Below are 11595 nucleotides of genomic sequence, written 5' to 3'. Positions count from 1 at the left end.
CAGTGCCGTACTCTGTACTTGTAGCTGGAACAGCAGTGTTATCACACCAGTGTTGTGTCTACTGCTGAGCAACAGTGGCACAGCATTGGGCCTTTCTCTAACCCTCCTAGGGGGTGGGCAAAAAGTGAGGAGAGAAACATCACTAGGGCAGCTGACCTAAACCAATCAAAGGGATATTCCATACCATGTGATGTCACACTCAGCAATAAAAGGTGGAAACAGGAAGAAGAGGGGAGGGGTGGGCTCTCGTTGGGAAAATGTGGGTCCTCCTCTCGAACACCGGCTGCATGTGTTGAGGCCTTGCTTCAAGGACGTGGTCAATCATCGCTCATTTGTGGGAAGTAGAGAGTAATTTCTTTCCTCTGCACTTCCACATAGCCTTCATTTATTTTGTTTGTTTGTTTTCCTCCCTTCTTTTTATTTTTCCTTTTCCCCTCCCTTTTCCCCTTTCCCTTTTTATTTCCCCTTAGTTAAATTGTTTAGTTCATGGTAGTCTTTATTTAATTGTTATTATTATTTCCCTTTAATTAAATTATCCTTATCTCAACCCGTGAGTTGTTCTTTGCTTTACTTCTCGCCCTCCTCATCTAAAGGAGGGGGAGTGAGAGAGCGGTTGTGGGGTTTAGCTGCCCAGCACGGTAAAACCACCACACATGTCCATGGCGATTCCTCCCTCACTGGAATTTCTGTTTGAGATGTGCTGCAGTTCTTACAGCTTTCTGTTGACTATGATATTAAAGAACATATAAAAAGAAAAATAAGGGGAAAAGTCTATAAAATTACGATGATATTTTTATGAAATATAGTGACATTATTTGCAATATATAACTATCGTTATGAAACCTATTATGCTTAGCAGATTTCATTCAAGAAATACTTAGCCAGGCCCCAAATGTTTGAGGTTTTCTAATCTAGTACTTCTGGAAGCATGAATACTACCATGCCCTTTCAAACTGAATGTCATAGCAGGGAATCTGTTCATTAATCAATATTTAGTTGTGAGAAATCATCCCAAAAGTCATTCCAAAATGACTTTTATAACAACTGTGATTGGGTTAAGAGTACTCTTGCTTCTGTGGCACTATTCAATTTTAAAAATTAAATACAAGAATTACAAAACTTACACCTTGCTAAATGCAGAATAGTATTTTGCTACTGTTCTGAAGTGCTCTGGCAAAGGCAGCAACATGAGCTGAGTTCCCTGCCATGTAGCAGTGGTACTCTCTAGGAAATGTAAATACTGCTCTATTATCTTGCTTCATGCAATGTGCAGCTGAGTAATTAGGTTTGTTTGTAAGGTACTTTTTACACAGAGCAAAATTTCCCCATTTGATATAGATGGGAATGTAATCTGATAGAAGTAATTTGGCTGTACCAGATGATAGGTGATGGTGTGTGGGGAGTGTTTACCTCAGAGTGCATTGGGAAGGCAATGGATGCTCCTGCTGTTTGTCTCCACTTACCCCATTTGTGCAGAGGAGTCGTCCATAGAGGGAGGGACGTAATGTTTAAAGGGAATGTTGGGTATTTATTCTGTTGGCCTGTGGCTCTTGGCCTATTGCCCATTGCAAATTGTGATGTTTCTGACTGGCAGACTCTCTGGTATTGAGTGTGATTTGTCTTAGTAATATAGGTAATTTTTTAAAGTAGTTTCTTTCCATACTAAAGCAAAAATCAGTTCTGAGTCATGAACGCTCCTTTCAAAATAGAATTGAGCTACAATTTCCCACTTTGCAATTTGCTATGAAGTTGCAGAAGGATTTATATTCGGTAGGAAATAGCCTTTACATGATGCTTAAAAGAGACTTTTTTTTTTTTTTTTTTTCTTCCTTTGATCCACGTCTGCAGTCCCTAGACTCATCCACAAGGGGGACATAGTTCTAAACAAATATACAGCTCATGGTTATTTTTGAATATGCACATTTCTTACCCTTCTTAATTTAAATGATTCTCTTGGAATGCCTTGGGACAACCTCAAAACTGTTCAGGCTTTCACTGAGAAAACTCTAACAGACAGAAAAATGCACTGTTTTTCTTCTGGGGAGCTTTCTTTTTTGTCCATAGATGAAGATGATGTAAGGGCTGGGGGGAAAATACTGTGCTCACCTGAGTGTCATTAATGGCTTCATATGACTCATAGATGTGCTGAAGAGATCATTTATTATCCTTTTTTTAAAGGACATTCTTTCAGCCTTAAGAATGACTTGACATTTCTCCATTTGCTTCTGACATAGCTTCTGCTATGCTTCAGCTAATTAATAGAGAGGCTGTGGTAATGAACATTCACCCCTCTCTGTCTGTTTTTTCATAGCAATTAGTATTGTGTGAAACAATTACAGCAAAATAATATATGGGTTTATTTAACAATGTGGCTTGACTTGAGTACTATAGAAATAGTGCCATTGTTTTATAGCTTTCACTTTGCATTACTAATACATGTATGTTATAGGTCTCTTACAAAAATTAGACTTGAAATTTCTAATACACTACGCCTGAATTCACTGTGGGTTCCATGATTTCTTCTGGTATTAAAAGTCAATCCAGTGTGCAAACAGACCCTCCTGAAAGTAGAAGGAAGGCAAGCTCAAAATTATATCCTCTTGTAAGACTAATTTTGAGTGGGAGTTGGACCCCTTCACTTCCCATTATCTGGCTATACTTGAATCCTGGAGAGAGGTTTTGATACTTGGTTGAGCGGAATTACCTTTACTACTGACTAAAGAAAGGAATCTCTCACTGTGGCCCATTTGTTCAGCCACCAGCATGCCTTGACTTCTCTTTTATAGCATTAATACCAAGTAACTTTGTATGCTCACTATTGAAAGTGTAATCCTGCTTATAGATATCAAATATCAGAAATCAAAAAGCAAGACATCCTTTCTCTTTTCACCTAGCTGTAGATATTATATTGATGAACATTGTTTTCCAGAAGAAATTGCTCTCAGTTTACCCAAAATAAACCCCAAACCTACTCATATGACTCAGACATCACATCCACTAGAGACCAAATTAGATTTTCATAAATAATGTCCTTCATATTTCTTAATCTCAGCATCTTATTTGAAATCATTCTTGAGTGACTTTTTTATTCTAGATATTTTAAGCTTTTTTTTTTTTTATTAATTTTATTAGCTCATTTTCTACTTAAAATCCCAAATGTTTTAAATACAGACTTTTCCATTATCCTCAGCAGGGAAATGATAGTATTTAGAGTTTCTAGCAATGTGAGATTTTATGAGATTATCCAGTCCAACACTTAAATTCTGGAAGTGCCAAGTGTCTTTATAACTGACACCACCCCGGCAAAGGTTTGTTAAACCCATTCCCAAAATCCCTAAGGGTAAATATCCACAGAGCTCTGAGTATCTTTTTTAATCCTTTGTAATCCTTGCAGTTAAAAAGCTTCTCCCAGTAGCTAACCTAAACCTTATCTGCTTGAAATTTAGCTAATCTTTTCTTGTCCTGTCTCCCCACTAGACATGGGAATGACTGGTTACCTTGCTCTCCAAAACAACTTTTTGCATTGTCATTGACTCTCTTCTGCTGTGATTCTCTTTAGTTTCCTTTTCTTTCCTTAGATGTCATTTTTCATGTAGCTCCCCTCTGCTCTTTCATTTGGCTTCATCCTTCTCAAATCAGAATGCAGTGTTGCAACTGAAGTCTCAACAGTACTGAACAGAATAAATAATTACCATCCTTATCTTGCATTGGGTGATTATGTTAATACATCTCCAAGTGGTATCTGCCTTTATGTATCATCCTAGAAATGAGTCAGTGGTCTGTGATGTAGCACTCCAAATCCTTTTCTTCACAACAGTTGCCTACATTGGTTTCTCAGTTTTACACTTGATTTTGCCTTAATAAATTCAGCACTTTGCACTTTCTTGTTGCTGACACTTGATTTTTTCTTTTTCAAAGTAATTGAAAAACGGCTTGGTGGTATCAGTATATTATGTGTAATATTTATAGTCTGTGACCTAAGTTCTTGATGAAAGTGATTAAAAGAAATGGACTTCTGCAGAATCTGAGCTGAAATCATAGAATAAGAGAATGGATTGGGTTAGAAGAGACCTTAAAGATTGCATTCTTCCAAGTCCCATGCCATGGACAGGGGCACCGGGGCTTGAACACAGCCAGTGAGGGGGCACCTGCAACCTCTGGGAAGCTTGTTTCAGTTCCTCAGCACCCTCACAGTGAAGAATTTATTCTTAATATCTAATCTAAATCTACCCTTACTTTCTTGTAGGCCCCCTTTTAGATACTGGAAGGCCACGATGCAGTCTCTCCAAAGGCGAACAGGCTTCTCCAGGCTGAACAACCCCAACCCAACTCTCTCAGCCTCTCTTCATAGAGATGCTCCAGTCCTCTGATCATCCTTGTTGTCCTCCTCCGGACCTGCTCCAACAGGTCTGTGTCCTTCTTGTGCTGGGGCCCCAGAGCTGAACGCAGCACTCCAGATGGGGCTTCATGAGAGCAGAACGGAGGGGGAGAATCACCTCTGGCCTGCTGGCAACACTTCTTTGGTTACAGTTGGTTTTCTGGGCCGCAATCACCTGTTGCCAGCTCATGGTAAGGTTTTTGTACATCAATACTCTCAAGCCTTTCTCATCAAGACTTCTCTCTATCCACCAGTTGCCCAGACTGTTCATGTTTGAGACTGCCCCCAAACCAAGTGCAGAGCTTTGTTCTTTGCCTTGTTGAACTGCATGCTGTTACAGCCCTCCAGCACATCAACTGCACCACTCAGCTCTCTCAGCTTGACACAGAACTACCGACAAATCTGTTTTAATTTTGGCCCTTTATTATCGGTAATACGTGCTTTTCAGCATAAACCATTTCAAGCTGGCAGTGAAAAATCTTCAGTTTGTCATTAGTGACACCTGGTGCAATCTTTCAAGACGGTATTTTCTATGAAGGTATCTTTTATAGCTGAAAAGAATGACTCAATCAACATTTTCATCATCAATTGGCTTGTTTTATTTCGAAAAGGTGTCACTGGCAATCTGAAGGTAATGAATGAGCCTAGATGTTCTTCAAGGGACCGACTGTATGTTTGCCACCTGTCTGGGCAAAGTGGAACTTTGGCTTATCCAAATGTTTCCTTTTCCAATGTTCTAAAGAGACTTCTAGCACTTCTGTCATCCCAGCTTGGTGCGCAGGGGTAGTTATTGCACAAAGGACATGAGGAGAGCTGTGGCAGATTGGGAAATATGCCCCTCTGACACATTGTCCTACTTTCAATAGTGGTCAATAGCAGGTGCCTTAGGAAAAGTGTGTGAACAAAGCTACATACTGTAATGGTTGCTCCTATTCACCTCTCTTCCCTAAGTGATCTACCTTCCAATGATTTATGGTCTCTAAGGGCTTTCTTAAGCAGACGTAGTATATGTGTATAGAAATCTACCCCTACTTTTGTGCAGCTGGTTTTCTTGGTTGAAATACACAGTCCTGCATTTATCTGGATTAATCCTTGCTTGTTTTGCTTCAGTCTTTGCTGGACTTACCACAACAAAAGGGAGGATACAGAAGCCTAATGTTTCCAAAGTTGACAATGTCAAAAATCATCTGTCCCTGTGAATCTTTGTTCTGTTTTTGCAGTCTCAAACTATGCCTATGGATCTGGCCCAGTTTGTTTCATCAGAGTGCAGGGACAGTGATATTGATGAGGAAAACATGAAATATTTTCCCCAAAATAAGTTAGCTGCACCAGTAATTACACTCCCTTTCATCAAAATGTATCTGAACACTGTCATTGTAAATCCAGATTCATTGTCAAATGATTTCCTTGTTATCTGTTGCTGCTTTCCTCCCACCTTCTAGCAACAGCTGTAAAGGGACTGTTTCTTATTGAATTAATTTTAGACACTCCTTTGAACTTTTTTTCCTCAGTTCTAGACCTTTTTTAATAGAATGTGTCATGTATTTAATGCTGAACTGAGCAAGCAAGTTTGGGCTAGCTGTGAAGAACTTTTTTTTTTAATGTTAGTAAAAATGTTAGAGAATAAGCAGTGAGACAGGGTAGTATAGACAGCAGGCTGTCTTTTAGCACAGGTATATGCTGTCTCTGACTAATGTAGTCTAAACTAAACCCCAACATTTCTGCAGTTATCCCTTTGGTTGAAGTGTTGTTTTTTTTTTTTTTTTTTTTTTTTTTTTTTGTTTGTTGTTGTTGTTGTTTTTTAATCCCTGCAGGTTTGTAGCTCATAAACATAACCTAGCAAAAGTTCATAATGAGGACCTGGTATAAAGCACCCCACGTTGACTTCAAAATTACTTTCAGGTTATTGAATATAATCACTTTTTTTTGCTTGTAAATTTTCTGCTGAACTAGATAATTGAACAGGCCCTCTGAGGGGTCAGAAGTGGTAGAGCCAGAGCAAAAGGATAGGAAGCAAAGCAAAGTGTGATGGGGAGAATGGGAGGGAGCTGCTGCTCCCCTACCTAGCTGTGGTAGCAATAAAACTAAAGTGGCTTTGCAATCTTGACAAGCTGCACCCTAAAATATGCTGATTTACATGTCAGTCCTCACGGTCTTTGGGAATCATGATCTTCCAGGGAATATTAAGCCACAGTGAACTTTAAGCCAATTTACTTCTGAATGAGAACGTTCCCATAGGTACGTAACATGCCTTAACTTCAGCATGCTAATTTCACGCCTTTAAACTCATAACCGCTCAGTGCTCCCCCATGTAGAACTCTCCCAGCTATGTTATTGTTTTCATTATTTAAAATTAAAAAATAAAAGGGGGATCTGCACAACCCAAATGTAGCTAGCAATTGTTTTGAAAGCCTGTAGTGCTCACCAAATCTTATCTTCCCCAGTGCCTAGGCACTAAGATGAGTCTTAAGGTAGAAGTGGCAGATCACTGTCATTGCGCTTTCTCTAGACAAATGTAGGCTTCTGCACAGCACAGGCATTCATTACAATAGTTACGTGGGTTATTTTGCCTTGATGCCACACACCCTCTTTAAGGAGAGCATTCCAAGGCAAGCTAATCTCCAGATAACATGACAACAGCACTCAAAATGCAGCGCTCACTAGAGGTGCAGATTATGTTCTTCCTCCGCTTCTCTGCAGCATGCCCGAGCGCAGGAAGGTGGAGGTGGTGACAGCAGTACTGAACCGTGTTGACAGATTTGACAGATGCAGAAGCAAGAAGCTAAAGCTCGGAGACAAAGCCGGTGTCCTGGCCATCTGGGAGGCAGCTCCTTTTCCTTGGCTTGGCGGCTGGACGCTGCTACTCCAACTGCTGGGGCACGGCCTGCTAGCTGCCAGGCTGCGTGGGCTCTTCACCTGCTATTCAGTTGCGCATATCTGCTCCCTACCATATGGCTGCATTAAAAAGAGACAGGGAGGAGGATAAGCTGTAATGCAACTGTAAAAATTCTGCTCAATACTATTCCATGGTGAGAGGGCTGCTGGCTCACCCTCCCCTTCCCCCAAGTCATTACAGTAATGGGTTTAAGTGGGTACACCTGCATTCATTCAGACCCTATCATTTCCCTACTGAGTTGTGTGAAGCCGAGAGACACATCTCTGCTAGATGCTCTGAAATCCTGTTTAATTCAGGGTGCTTAGATGAAGGCCCAGTTGTATTTTTTTTTCCCACTCTCTCTGCTGTTGGAAACAGGAGTATAGGGGTGGAATTGAGTGAGATAGGAGTTGCTTTTGATGGAGATGTTTTGGAAAAGTTGCCAAGCTTGATGGATTGATCTGGTGAGGAAATAGGGACTCTTCTCTCTTCTGGAAGTGGTTAATTCCATCACACCACAATAGGAGAGAATCACATAGTAGCACAACAACAGTAGAAAAAGGATATTTTGCAATATAATAATTGTCTGTATGGCTGAAGAAGAACAAATGCTTTCCTGGCTCCCCATGGAACTAATAAAGAAAGGCAGGTTGAGGAGCCTGGGATAATTATTTATTCATCTTAAATATTCATGAGCTACAGAATATGCTACATGCAATTTAAGAGGGACTTGACAATTGCAGCATACATCATCTTCTTTCACATGGGCTAAAAATACTTTATCTTCCTCATTTAAAATAAATGCATTAATCCTAAACATGTCTTAAGCTAAGAGCAAAGCTGTAAGCTGCAAGAGGAAGGAAAAGAAGCATTCCAAAGGCACATGTTGGGGAAATCAGTGCTGGAATAAAGGACTTTGTAAGACTATTTTAGCTGAGCTCTCTAGGAATGGTGATGATGGTAGGCAGTGGTGTTCTTGATATTAAACACTTTGCCACTGGTTTCACCAAGATCTGGGAAATTTTGTTCTGTTTAGTAGGTTGGAAAAGAGACATTTTCCAACTTTGGTGATAATAAAATCATTGCTGCAAATCCAAAGGACTGGTTAGAGTGGGCTGAATCCTCCCCATTCCCTCTCATTACTGAACTCTGGGGCCACAAATCCTGAACATGGAGCCTTCTCTCACTTTTGCACATAGGCTTCTCAGTTCCACATGTGACTCACTGATGCGTAGTCATCAGTGAATATTTTGGGAAAGTTGGATGAGAATTTTGTGTTGAGGGATTGAATTGTTAGCTACTGAATTCAGAAAAAGTTCAACCAAAGTTTTCTAGAAAATTTATTGGTGTATTTTGGGCAGCAAATTGAGGCAAGTACTTGAACGGACTTTCTGAATTTGGGATGCTGTCATCTCTGTCTGCATCTGAACATCTAAATTAGCAGCAGTATTAAAACCTCACTTAGTTTTGTACGAGGTAGACACATACTCTTCATGTGTTCAGTTCATTTTGGTGAGAGTGGCTCTACTGCAGAAGAGAGATATAATGTGTTAATTTCTGGTATCTCTGCATGTTGTGTAGTAGGCAAGTTTACAAGCATGAGTGGATTTGAGTTTATTTTTCCCCATTTGCTACTCTTTATGCAATCAGTATTTTTGAAAATGTTTCACTAATGCCTTGGGCAGGTTACTTAAATTTTGCCTGTTAATTTTGGCATTCCCTCTTATTCATTGTGATAGCTCAAGAGTGGCCAGGATTAGAGCTACCAGGCATTTGGGTTTCTTCGGATGCATTTTACTTTTCTGGCAGGAAATTTTGTCAAGGAGGTGTCTGAGTGCTTTAGCCATTAGGTGTGTACACAAAATAAATCCACTGGCTTTATGATGCATGGGATTCAATGTGCATTCACAGACTAAATGTGCAGAGGCATGTCCAGGAAACCAAGCACTGTCCAAGAACCTTTGCTGAACAGATGTGCATATGCTACTCAGCATCACAGGACATGTGCAAGCCATTCATGTTATATTGAGGAGCTCGAGCTGTCTGCTACAAGGATTCCCTGGCTCTCTGCGCATCAAGAGTCAGCATGAGCATGTTCTTGTTCTCTGAAATCATGGTCCTGTTCTGAGGACTTTGCATTACATCACATACATGTATGACTTATATTGAACTATCTACATTGGAAGCAATCAAGGAAAACAAATGTTCTCCTCCTTAGTACCTAAAACACTTGATATCCCTCTTGCATAATGTGAAGTGTTGTATGCAACAGCCGAAGTTGGAGGGTTTTAATTTATTGGAATGAGAATGTAGACATCAAACTGTGAAGGGAAAGACATTGATTTTGATCCAGTGTAGACAGCATAGGTGGACTGAATATATAGTGTATTGAACATTGCAAGGAAGGACCCCAGAGGTTGCTTACGGTGTAGCTCACTTTTCATTGGGTAAGCAGGGCTGAGGTTTGCCACTTGCCTAAAAGCCCAGTGGGACTTACTGAGCCTTTGTGGCTTAGTAGCAGCAGCAGAATCTGGAGCATGCTACAAAAGAAAAAAGTAAATAAGAGAAAGGGGAAACATGCTTTCCAATTAGATAATGGCAAATGTCATACTTGTACTTGGGGAAGGTTGGAAAGGTAACAGCTGAAGGAGTCAAATAATAGACAAATTGATGATGGTAACTAAGAAAATATAAAAGGGACCCAATCTCTCTCTTAGTGATAAAGCTGTCTGAAGTGCAGTAGATCAATTTAGTCATGGCTGTTGTTACAAAATTGCTCTTGTTTGATGTTCCACAAGCAGATCATGCAGTTTCCTAGGAAACATCTTTTTTCACTTAAAATCTAATTTTCTTACAACACTAGAACTGATGAGTCACCCTGCCTGACTTTTCCTTACTTCCCCTTACCTATTAAAATAAACTCACCAGGTGGAAATCCAAGTATTTATTAGTCTTTGTCACCTGGCTGCTCGATTAACTCTTGTTCCTCAATGTTATCAGCATGCTTGATTTGACAAGCCAAAATTAATAGGATGAAAGATGATCAAAATTTGAAAGGAATTGTGTGCATTGATGGGACATGTTTCCAAAACTGGGAAGAATTCCCTTAATTTTTCTCTTATGTCCCATTATGAAACGCTGTAACATTGTATTGCCAGTAACATCACACCACATTATTATTATTATTTACTATTTTATTATTGTTTTGTTAATTAGCTTATTATTGTTTTGTTTTTAGCTTATTCACTTGATTTACAGATGACTTTAGAGATACCAATGACAATTACTGCGAGAAAATAAATGCATGTTGTTATGTATTGCAAACCACAACCAAAATGGAAAAGCCTCAGTTCAGAGTTGCGATGTAGAACTTGAGGTTTGTGTGACAAGTGGCACTCATGCTGAACAGAAAAGTGCTGGAGCAGAGGTCAGCAGAGATTGGTGGCTGGAATTTTCAGTGACCAGTGAAATCAACAGAGCCTCCTGACAAAAAGGAAAATACTATAATTTACAGTTACCTGTTGTTTGTGCTTTATATAAAATAATGGTAGTCTGCAGTTGCTTAATGAGCCCCTGTGGCTACATTATTAATAAAAGGTTGGTCCAGCAGAATACAGCTTCCATGAAAATTCTCCATGGGCTGCATTTCTTATTTTTTTCCACACGCAGTTGTGCCAGAATCAGTATTCCTGCCACTTCTCAGTGCCTCTGCTGCCTCAGTTGTCAGTGTACCATTGATGTGCCAAACTAGTGACTAACACTTGAAACTTTCAGCTGCTAACAAACAGCTTTCTGTTTAAAAGGGCAATATCTCTGTACTGGTAAGAGCATGACTCAGTGTGACTCTACCAGCCCTGTAGGAAGATGGGTAAAATAATTCCCTAACCTAACTTTGAAGTAGTGTAGCTTTTTTTTTTTTTCTTCTTCTTCTTCTTTTTTTTTTTTTTTCTTTTTAAGATTTGGATGTATTTACTTATCATTTGATTATGTACTTGTATCTTACTGTATATCTGTTTGTACTCTGCTAGCACATGGCTTGTTCAGCTGCAGCTGGTGAGTGGGTGGCCTTACCATGTAAAGCTATGCATAAAGCTTAAAAAGCTTGGGAGGCTTGTCACTTGCATTGGCTTGCACTGGTTTTGGTTTCTGCTTCCTGAATACTAAAATTTAGATGGAAAGGAATAACCACAGATTTTAAACAGCAAAGTTTCAAATTAAGGTTTGAAAGCAGTTTCTCTAAATATCATTAGATTATGAAGTCTATTGAAATGGCACCTACATATCCGTGATCTGTAGACCCTTTAGAGCTGTTTGCAAATAATGAGACTTTTTCTTAATGAAG

The 11595-nt window shown here is 39.6% G+C and overlaps 1 long non-coding RNA gene across 2 annotated transcripts; it reads left to right on the top strand.

The window, feature by feature from the left end:
• Positions 1 to 233: 233 nt before the first annotated feature.
• On the top strand, positions 234 to 10869 carry LOC311432996. Of its 2 annotated transcripts, none has more exons than XR_014690474.1 (3): positions 234 to 334; positions 4247 to 4569; positions 10492 to 10869. It is a non-coding gene; the product is annotated as an uncharacterized lncRNA (long non-coding RNA). The 2 variants fall into 2 exon arrangements; XR_014690475.1 differs by having other exon boundaries at positions 234 to 341.
• The last annotated feature ends 726 nt before the right edge of the window (positions 10870 to 11595 follow it).

This window comes from Aythya ferina (assembly GCF_964211825.1).
Source record: "Aythya ferina genome assembly, chromosome: 2".
NCBI classification, from domain to species: Eukaryota; Metazoa; Chordata; class Aves; order Anseriformes; family Anatidae; genus Aythya; species Aythya ferina.
This window is presented reverse-complemented; position numbering and strand designations above follow the sequence as displayed.